Source organism: Budorcas taxicolor, chromosome 10 (genome assembly GCF_023091745.1).
Source record: "Budorcas taxicolor isolate Tak-1 chromosome 10, Takin1.1, whole genome shotgun sequence".
Classification (NCBI taxonomy): domain Eukaryota; kingdom Metazoa; phylum Chordata; class Mammalia; order Artiodactyla; family Bovidae; genus Budorcas; species Budorcas taxicolor.
In genome coordinates, this window is record NC_068919.1 from 66950018 (window position 1) to 66962066 (window position 12049).

Consider the following 12049-nt stretch of genomic DNA (forward strand, 5'->3'; position numbering starts at 1 on the left):
CATTGCAGATTCGTGCCGCAATTTTTTAACCTTTGTAAAGATATATAATTTATATGATTCTAATATACTGTATTCCTGTTCTAATTGGATTTTTCCATGGTTTGCCTGCTAGCAAATATTTTGCCTATTTTCATTTGTTCTAACCCATTTTGAAAGCCCTTTTCCTTAACATGATAAGATCTATTCATCTTGATTGCTGCTGCTTAAGTTGATTTAATATATAAAAAGTTCAGCCTTTAAGTTTTCAAATAGCTTTACTTCCTAGTGGAGATTATTGTTTGATGAGGTGGTTTTGTTTTGGTAATTTTTAAGTGCTGTGAAAATCCAACAACAGTCCTCTTATTGATAGCTTCCTGTATTCTGTATAGCTTGCTCAACCTGCAGACAGAGAACGAAAGAAAAAAATGAAATTGCCCAGAATATCGAATGCCTTTTGACATACCCAGAGTCTCCCATGGTTAGCTTTTACAAGTGCAATCAGTGCCGCTTTAGGCTCCACAAAATGATGCAGGGAGCACACAGTCCCTTTTCTTGCCATATGAAGAAGGTGATTTGAGGAGTCTTGATACCCTAAAAAGCATCTTGTAAGATAAATAGGTAATATCTAGCCTTTCTAGATGCAAGACTATCAAAAACTTTTTTCCAAAAAGTTACCATCAGATATAATTTTCTGTTTCAAGGACTGTAGTAGTTAAAGTGTAGTACTTCTACATGCAGCCATAGTTATGTTCCAACTTGAAAGCTTTGACTTTTAGTAAGCTTGGGTAAGAAATTCCAAGCTCTTGGAAGGGGTAACAGTGACCCACCCTGTTAGTGCCACAGTTTTTCTTCTGACTTCCAAGTGAGATTCCCTTTCCCCTGCCTGGGGAACCACATCCAGGTCGCACCTCTGTAGAAGGAAGCCAGGCTCATCTTGGCCGCTTCCAGTAAGATCTTCTAACGTTGATTAATGAGACTCCCCCTACCCCCTATATTTGAGAGCAATTTCATTTGTGAGAATAAAGAACTCTAGCTCAGAGTAGAGTCATATAGTTCAGAAAAGGTAACTTCTCAGAGGTCATGCCTGTTATTATGTCTTGCTTGACATCACATTCAAGGACAAATCCCACTTCCCAGGTGTATACATAGGAAATTGCAGACCAGTTATCTTGATCTCAGCCTGACCAAAATGCCTTTTGTGACTACATTTCCAGAAAAAACCCAGTGATGTATTCCCATAGTTTTCCACCCCCCAATTGTTTATGCCAGTTTATTACCAAAAAAGAAGAAGAAAAAGAAAAAAAAGAGTTCAGAGTTAATGGGATACAACCCTGAATATTTTTCTAGCCTGGAATTTTTTTTTTATTATCACTAATTGGTGCTGCCAGGTCATGCATGCTGCAACTCTACATTTTCCTTATTTGGTTTCGCTTTTTGCAAGAAGGGCTACAGTTCACATGGCAGAATAAGTATTATGCTTTCTGTGTTTTTTTTTTCTAACTGTAGCCCAAAAGAATGAAAATCTTTTAATATAAATAGCATATTTATCATTCCTCGATAGTTAATTATAGAGTTTGGTACCTTTGTGCCTCAGGGAAGCCACGTGACATAACTGGTTATAGAATTTCAGGGTTAGGGTTTAAAGAAAGGAGAAAGCCATTGGAAAAATGATGGGCTCCATTAAGGAGACTAATGAATCTGGATGCAGAAATATGCCAGGAACTGGCATACACATGATTGTAGTAGATTTTATTTCCAGGATCAGTAGGGAAATTATTTTTAAGTTATTACATCTACTATATTAGCAAAGTTGAGGAGAACTCTTTTCTTCATAAAGCTTCAGTGCTTTATTTTTGCTTACATTAAAAAAAATTTTTTTTCAACCCCTGCTGTTTGGGAGCTCAGTATTGTTATTTGGGCACTTTTTGAGAGTTTAAAAAGGAGCATGTTTTCTCCTTCTTAATTTAAGTGTAACATAGGTTACAGAGTTGTTACTCGCAGTTCTATGATTTTGATCAATGTTCCTTTTTAAATCCATTCTGTTCTTTGGATTGAAAGGATATGTGATCACAACTTTGTTAATGCTGGCTAAAAAACGCTTGTCAGCTTCATGCAGTCCTGCCTTGTAACAGTGGAATTCCTGATAGACAAACGACAGAATCTTGATTTTAAGCCGGATCCAGCTCTGTTCCTTTGGCTGTAGCTCTTACATCCCCACGGTTTAGCCTTCATGGGCAGAGGGTATGAAGTTCCTCCTTGAGTGCTAGAAGGAGAGCATGGCTCTTTTATCATTTCTTTATGACCCAGTCAAAGACCAGTAAGACAACTCCAGAACCTTTTTAAAAGAATGTAAGCATTATTGAAGCAGTAAAACAGAAGGTTCAGTATTTCTTTTTAGTAGAACTAATATCCTCTCAAGTTTTCACCCTTATGCAGAATCCCTAGAGGAAGGTAGGGAAAAGCAAATATTTTTCCAGTTCTACTTAACTGTTTCTAAACAAACAAAAGCTCGATGAAAGGGAAGTTGTTTCTTTTTAGCTGAGATGACAGATTGTTTCTCTGTATTAAATAGTCTAGAAGCTAAGAGGGTGGTCATATTTACCATGTATAGTGTTATGAGCAGTTAAATTTTATGGATATATTTGTAAAACTGTTCTTTTATATTTCATGTCAAATTGAAAAGTTTATTTCTTCACTATTGTATCTGTGGAAATACAAGCCATTTTACAGGAAAAAATCTTCAAAAACTATTAAATGGATCTCGGTATCTTTGTGAGTCATTGTCTTCATCAGACCGTTCAGTAGGAAGTAGATAGAAAAGTAGACTTGACTTCTGCGTTTTTCAGACTTTCAGGTTGATCCCAAACAGTTGAGCTGATCATTGTTTTATATTCTGCACAATACCTATTTAAATCTAGATTCTGAAAATCTCAATTTTATTATTTGAAAAATTCCATTGGTGTTTATATTTGTGGTATTACATCACAGTCAAATCTAACTTTCAGGAGAATTTAACTTGGCTTGTAGAATTAATGGATTTTCTGCATGGTCACTAGAGTCACATTGGTACCTTTTTGATAATCTTCATTTACTTTTTAACAGCATAGCATTATGTGTAAGCCTCCAAGAAACTAGTATGTCTTTTCATAACAAAACATCTTTATGACAGTTTTTTTTTCCTCACCACATTGATATTTAAGGAGTCTTAGTATTGTTGAAGGAAATAGATTTTTCATCCCCTCCCCAAAATACACATTTATATAGGCATTTATTTCAGGATTAAGTATTCTAACACTTTAGTAAATCTAAAATGCCATGTGTTATAGAAAAACATAGCCAGTTACAGTTGTGAGATGCATTCCATTTTACAAGAGTATGAGAACAATTTAGTGGGGAAGGAAGAGTATTTAACAGATGGAGCTGGGATAACTAGATATTCACATGCAAAAGAATGAAGTTGGACCCCTTCCTCACACAGTATACAAAAATTAACTCAAAATGGACAGAGCAAAAACTGTAGAAGAGTAAACCTTTGTGACCTTAGTCAATGAGTTCTTAAACATCAAAACCCAAGCAACAAAAGAAAATAAATTGGACTTCAAAACTATTTTGTGTTTCAAAGGACACTGTCCTTTATACTTTGTCAAAAGTAAAAAGACAACCCATACAATGGAAGAAAATATTTGGAAATCATATCTAATAAGGAAATAGTATCCAGAATACTTGGAGATCTCATAACTCATCAAGAAAAGGACAGATGGCCCAGTTTAAAAATGGTCAAAAGATTTGAATAGGTATTTTTCCAAAAAAGATACACAAATGACCAATAAGCACGTACAGATTACCAGGAACATTAGGTACAGAGAAACGCAAGTGAAAAACCAGAAAAATACCACTTCAAACCCACTGTGAGAGTAGCAAGGGAAGAACAGAATCTGACTCCTTGTTAGATCCGCTTTACTTTAACCTTTGCTCTCCATCGTTTTTGTTACTATAACCACTGAAAGGCTGCTGTCTATAAGCTGTAAGCATACATAATGACCTGCCTCTCAGCCTGAAAGTTTAACTAAAGTGCTTTGTTCAGCTCACCGGGAGACATTCTGACCCTGCCCACTTGTGAAAGGTTGCAGAAAAAAGTTATCCCAGCCCCTCCTCGCTGCTGGCTAATCCAGGAGATATTCTGCAAGGCTTATGGCATTTTTTACTTCCTCACCTTGTCCCTCTCTCTGTTCTACAAAAGATGCTAGCATCCAGACCCGGATAAGACTAGAAACACTTGTCTGCCATCTTCTCAGATGCCCAGCTTTTCAAATAAAGTCATTGTTCTTTCTGTTCGTTGCCTCAATACCTCATCTCCTGATTATTTGCCTGTCATGCGGCAAACAGACCAAGCTTGGATTTGGTAACAATAGCTAAAATCAGAAAGACAGTAACAGGTGTTCAGAATGTGTTGAAAAATTGGAATTTTCATGCACTGTTGGTAGAATTATAAAATGGTACCTGGTGGCTCAGATGGTAAAGAATCCGCCTGCAATGCAGGAGACTAGGGTTTGATCCCTGGGTTGGAAAGATCTCCTGGGGAAGGGAATGGCTACCCACTCCAGTATTCTGGCCTAGAGAATCCCATGAACAAAGGAGTCTGGCGGGCTATAGTCCATGGTTTTGCAAAGAGTTGAACATGAATGAGCGACTTAAGCACTCACACAGCAGCCACTTTGGAGCTAATAGTATATAGCTCCTCAAAATGTAAAATAGACAGTTACCCTGTGACCCAGCATTTTCACTCCAGAAAAGTGAAAGTGACTCAGTCGTGTCCAGCTCTTGGTGACCCCCATGGAATCCCCCTATATAGTCCATGGAATACTCCAGGCCAGAATACTGGAGTGGGTAGCCTTTCCCTTCTCCAGGGGATCTTCCCAACCCAGGGATCAAACCCAGGTTTCCTGCATTGCAGGTGGATTATTTACCAGCTGAACCACAAGGGAAGCCCAAGAATACTGGAGTGGGTAGCCTATCCCTTCTCCAGCGGATCTTCCCAACCCAGGAATCGAACTGGGGTCTCCTGTATTGCAGGAGGATTTTTTCCCAACTGAGCTATCAGGGAAGCCCTATTTTCATTCCTAGCGTGTACCAAAGAGAATTGTGAAACCAAGCCAGGATCTTGTGGGCTATCCGGGGTATAGATCCTTTCTTTTCATGTCCCAGTTTATAGTTTGTAGGAAACAGGCTTTGTTCAGCCTGCCCTGAGTTCCAAAGGGTGAATTCGGACTGTTGCTAATCAGAAAAGGGAGGGGATGCAGAAACAAAGAGCAGTCAAGAATCAGTAGTGCAGTAACATGGCAGGGTCCTGGTTCCTTCTCAAGGAATAGACACAACAACATATCTTTGAGTTCTTCTGCAGGAACTAAGGCCCGCACTACTTAGCTGGGGACTAAGGGAACTATCCTCTATCCCCCACCTGGATAGAGGATGGTAACTTATGGCTGAGCCCAGATTCCTGGAGCACCACCTTGTTACCTCTCTACCAACTAATCACACCCTGCAGCACTCACCTGAAATTATGCCTGTAAAATCTTGTCCCCAGAAACCACCAGAGAACTCAGGAGTTTAGTTTTCTTTTATCATGAGCCACACTGTCCTTGCATGGTCCTGCAGCAGAACTGTCTCTGCTCTGGATTCTGATGTTTTGGTTTGTTTGGCTCACTGTGCATCAGGCACACGAACTTGTGTGTGGTAACAGTAGTGACCACAGTTGCACAACTCTGAATATACAAAAAGCAACTGAGTTTTATACTTTTAAGGGATGACTTATGATATGTGAATTATATGTCAAAGCTAATTTTTAAAAGATAAATACTTAATTCAGAGATGTTAGAAAAATGTGATTCCTAGAATTGACTATAGTAGCCATATAGCAAAGGAAACCATAAATAAAAGGTAAAGACAACCTGAAGACTGGGAGAAAACATTTGTAAATAATGCAATGACAAGGAGTTCATTTCCAAAATATACAAATAGCTCCTACAACTCAACAACAACAACAACAAAAAACAATCAAAAAATGGGCAGAAGACCTAAATAGACATTTCTCCAAAGACATGCAGATGTCCAAAAGGCATCTGTTCAGAATTACTAAATATTAGAGAAATGGAAGTCATTGAGATACCACCTCACATCAGTCAAAATAACCATAATTTTAAAATGTACAAATAAGTGCTGGGGAGGCTGTGGAGGAAAGGGAACCCTCCTGCACTACTGGTAGGAGTGTACATTGGTGCAGCCACTATGGAAAACAGTATAGAGGTTTCTTATAGAGTTGCCATATAATCCAGTAATCCCACTCCTGGACATATATCCAGACCAAACTCTAATTCAAAAAGATACATGCACCCCAATGTCCCTAGAAGCACAATAACCACAACAGCCAAGACATGAAAGCAAACTAAATGTTCATCAACAGATGAATGGATAAAGAAGATATGCTATATATATGCGTATATATACACACAATGGAATGCCACTTGGCCATTAAAAAAAATGAAATAATGCCATTTGTAGCAACAAGGATGGACCTAGATATTATCATACTAAGTGAGGTAAGTCAGAAAGACAAATATTATATGATATTACTCATATGGGAATCTAAAATATGACACAGATGAACTTATCTATGAAACAAAAACAGACTCACAGACATAGAGAACAGACTTATGGTCGCCAAGGGGGAGGGATGGATTGGGAGTTTGTGATTAGCAGATGGACACCATTACATATAGAATGGATAAACAACAAGGTCCTACTCTGTGTGTGTGTGTGTGTAACAACCGTTTTGCTGTACAGCAGTAATTAACACACTATAAGTCAACTATATGTCAATAAAATTAAAATATAGTACCACATACTTTCTTAGTCATTGAGATAAAAATATTCAAGATCCTCAAATTTTTGCCTATCTTGAGATGTTTTCCAAAGTCTTACAACATAGATCATTTCTTTCTATCTTGCTTCCACTGGTCATTAGCTAAAGAGAATATACACATAAGCCTACTTAAAAGATTACAAGAGAGCATCATATTCTTAAGGACTGTCTGTTTTTGCTCTCAGGATGAAAAAATAGAACACTATTTCTGAATGAATAGAATGCTGTTTTAAAGAATAGAATGCTATTCTGAGAACTCAGAATTGACTTTCTTTCAAAGCAAAAACTTTTATAACCAAAATAAAAGCCAACAGAGTCCACTGTAAAAAAAAACAAACAAAAAAACCTACTAAGTATGAACTTGATAATCCCACCACCCAGAGAAAAACACTTAATATTTAGAGGCTTATCTTTTCTAAACTTAGATAAATTTTAATTGTGACTTCAATTTCAGTCTTACTCTTAGTTATTTGATTACAAGAACTTTTTAATGTAAATTAGGAAATAGGTTTTGGGAACAGAGGGAAACATATGTTCTGTAGTGGGTTTCTCAGTAAACAGCTCCAGAAGAAAGTTCTCCTTCCCAGAGACACAAAATGTGCCCAAGACTGGCAAAATAAGACCACAATGGTTATGGCTGCCAAAGCTGTAAGCCTGAGAAAGCCATGTTCAAACTGTTGTGGCCCCCTGAACACCCATTGCCAATTGTGGGACTTGCACTGGAATGCCCAAAGAGACTAGTCTTAAGCATTGCTTACTTCTTTTATCTTTTAAACATGTTCTAGTTGAATCTCAAGGCCATTCTTATTAAAAAGCTATCATGGACTTTCTTTTTTGCCTAATTCCGTGTTTAAACTTAAGATAACATCAGCGTGCCAAGAAATGTTGCTTATAATGCAGATTCCTTAGTTCCATCAACAGAGGCTGATATTCCAGTTCTCAGTCTCTCCAGGAATTTACATTTGACAACCTAGGTGACTGAGAAGACTGCAGGTAATCCACGTTCCATGCTTTGAGAAATTCTTCAGCTAAATGACTGTGTTGATTGTATGCCTCTGTGGTCAAAATAACTAATTCCACTCTGTGGATTTGGGTCTCTGCCGGGGTCCAGCCCTGGTGGATCCAGGGAATTCGAAGGTGGGGACGGCGTCGGCGTCCTTGGAAAAACACATATTTAATTACAGATATAGAGAGAGATTAGAAACGGATAGTGTAGTAGGAAGATTAGTGGAGAAAAAGAGGCTGAATAACTTGGATTACGTGGAATAGCATCCATGCTCCAGATGGGGATTCAGCCAGAAAAACGAGGAGCAAGAAAGAACGACATGGGGGTATCAGTCTTTCCAGAAACTGATCCGATTTCTTTAGTTTTGGGTTTGCTTATATACCTTTTGTTACACATAGGGATGAATACAGAGTCACGTGGGGGTCAGCAGTCCTGACCTTTATCAAAATCAGGTGCTTCACATAAATGTATAAAAAAAGGTCTTAGGGATATTACATCATCTTCTGGCCATGAGTGAGACCTGCTGACATTTTATGATCCTTTCTTTCAGATAACCAAAAAACTTATTTCTTCCAAGGGTGTTTTTTCTTAAACCAGGCACCACCCTCCAAATAAAGTTACATTCCTATAGGGTGAGGGTGTAGTGAGTTACAATCAAGAAAGGAACTTATTTAACCCAAGGTTAACATGATTAATCTTAAAGGTTAATACTTATTTCTCCTATATGCTTAAAGGTTAATACTTATTTCTCCTATATGTTAGTTATATTCATTATAAGGGCAGGGAATATGGAGATTTAGCAGCAAACATCAGCCCAACAAATGAAAATCCTTTCACCAATGTTCCCCTTAAGATCTATTTAGTCTTAAGATAGTAATAAAGTTACATTTTTACATAGCAAGGACACAGTGATTTATAACAAAGCACAGTGATCTAATACAAAAGAGAAAATCCATTAACTCAAAAAGTCTAGTATTGCTAACCTTATAAACTACTATATTTCCTTTTCTATAGTCCAAATACATTGATTAATATATTCCCAGGTGCCTAAGGATATGGAGGCCTGGCGGCAATCATTGACTCAACAAGAAGAAAAAGCCCTATGCTAATTAAGACTCTCAAAATACTCCAAAACTCTCTGTGCTGTTTATGGTTGAGAGGTAGTAAACAATCATGTGCGTAGTGGCAGGAGTATGGATAATCCTGTCACACAAGCTAGTCTGTCAGCAGAGAGGTTTGACCTGAAACACCCTTGTCACACCCAGGGTAGGGAATTAGCAGCAATTATTGGCACAACAAATGAAAAACCCTTCACCAATATAATTCCTAACCAACCCACTATACTAATAATTTCCAACTCCCCAAGAGAATTTGCCTTTAGTAAGTCTAAAACATCTCGTGCCTCTCAGGTTGGGAGGCTGTAAACAATCACATGTGGCTGGACGAACCTATACAGGCGGGCTAGATAACCTTCAGAGGAGTCCGTAAGCTGAAACACCCTTGTCACGCCCAGGAATTTTTATTGCCTTGGAGCTGCATGTTTACTCCTCCGAGAGAAACGGTTATGGGGGAGAGCCCCCTGTAAAGTCAGAGCTGTAGGTGAGAGCATAAAACAGACTCTGGTTTTGGGGTTAGATGCTCGGGAACAGGGGGTTTCCTGAGGCTTGATCACACCTTTGGGTATGGCAAGCCTCCTTCCTCATGACCTTTGCCATGGGCGGAGTTCCTCACGCTGGCCCCCGGCAGTTCTCCCAACCAAGTTTCATAGGAACTTGAGGTGTATGGACCCACATAGAGATGGGAATGAACGGCCTGACCAGTCAAGTGTTCTTCCTACCGTGTGATTCTAACTTCCACTTTCTATCACATGACTGGACCTTACTCAACTTCACTGCTTCTTTTCTAAACTTTTGTTCCTTCTCCTTTAGGACTGATTTAATACATACTTAAACCATTTCTATGTTACAAGGAAAAAAAGCTCCCAAAATGCTCAAATTAGTTTCAGGGAGTTAAGAGTTAAAAATAATTTTGGGAACTTGCTGAGTTTTCACAATTGTTATTTAACGTGATGAAACTTGCCTGGATCAGTAAACTGGATATCATCACAGCACATTTCACAGATTTATGGTTCCTATCACTTAGTGATATATTTCTAATAAAACTTGGAAGGGAGCCTGTTTTAACCCAGAGTTTGACTTCTGCATATATTCTGTAAATGTTCTGCTGTTTAGATCCATTGCATTAAACAGACAAGTATTTCCTCATCTATAAAACAGAAGTGGTAATAGGTTTCAACTCCGTGGAGATGTAAAGGTAACATAGTATAGGCACTATGGTACGTAATTGCTCAATAAACAATAGTGGTTCACAATATATTGCTCCCTTGCAAGTGAAGCCTGACAGGACCCTACGGTACCCTCCCAGATATGAATACTTTTCATGCTCCCAGTTTATTTTTTGTAGGAAACAGGCTTCATTCCTTTCATTGACTTTCCCTGAGTTCCAAAGGGCAGGTTCACACTGTTGCTAATCAGGGAAGCAAGAGAATGCAGAAACAAAGGAGTAAAAATCAAGAAACAGTAATGCAAGGATGGGCCTGAAGATTATCCATAAATATCACTTATATGTGGAATCTAAAATATGATACAAATGAACTTATTTATGAAACAGATACCGACTCACAGACATAGAAAGCAGGCTTGTGGTTGCCAAGAGGGTAGGGGTGGGAAGACTGGGAATTTGTGATTAGCAGATGAAGATGCAAGCTATTGCATTTCTAAGAACATGGAAAAATAACAAGGTACTACTGTACTGTAGAGTTCAGTTCAGTTTAATCGCTCAGTCGTGTCTGACTCTTTGAGACCCCATGGACTGCAGTACACCAGGCCTCCCTGTCCATTGCCAACTCCTAAAGTTTACTCAAACTTACGTCCATTGAGTCAGTGATGCCATCCAACCATCTCATCCTCTGTCATCCCCTTGTCCTGCCTTCAATCTTTCTCAGCATCAGGGTGTATACATAATAATATCTTTGAGTTCTCCTGTAGGAACTAAGTGTCCTGTAGGAACTAAGCATCCCCACCTCCCCCCTCCACCCCCCCCAAACCCCCTCCCCACCCTACAACTAGGTGGAGGTTGATAACTTCAGGCTGAGCACAAAATTCTTTGAACACTGCTCTGTTATGTCACCACCAGTTGGTTAATAAGAAGAAAATCTGCACAAGGTGGGAGATGATGAAGACTGATGCCTTCCCTCAAATGGTTAATGAAAATTAACTTTCCCTTTCTTCTAAGACTGTCATGGTCAAGCAGAATCTTTGGAACTGGTTTTTGGACACAAGTCCACTTTCTTCACAAGCTGCCAACCTCCTAAATAAAGCAACCGTTCCTTTCCAACCAACACTGGTTTCTCAAGCACTGGCTTTCAAACAGTGAGCAGCTAAACCTCATTTGTTTATATTTCTTAGTGTGTCATCTTTAGAACTTAAAAATCTTAGAAATTGTTCTCCAAAGAAGGCTCTATAACCTTGACAAACAGTCTAGTACAGTTCATATTTAACAGACCTCCATTTTTTTCTCCTATAATGTATTTTAAATTCTTGAGGAAAGCTTTAATTGTTAGGCTTTAGCCATTATGGACCCATTATCACACATTCTCAAGATAACTTATTTTAAATGAAACAAGTGAGCATGAGCCCAATACTGGCCATTATTATCCATGTGGTTCTAAACCCTAATCTTTAAATAAATACACTATTGTTGCTTATGCACTGCTCTGACTTAAATATTTTAATAGTTTTTATGCTGGTGACCACACAATGATATTACTTTACGAAAAGAATTATTTAGCAAATATACTTGTGACTACATATTTACTTGTGTGTATGTACTATATATATACTTGTGACTATTGACAATTATGTGGCACTCTTTTAGATGTTTCCTAACTTTAAATGCATTTATATTTGATAGTCTCAGAGTCTCAGTCTGTTTATTAGAATTAGTTTATTCACTTGGAATAGTGTACCTCATGGATTGAATGGACAGCAAGATGGATTACCACTCTGTGTTGCCTTAGGATCTTTGATTTGTTCTCCTGTTAGTTTCTTGTAGAGTAAGAACATTTAAAACACTACTAACTATAC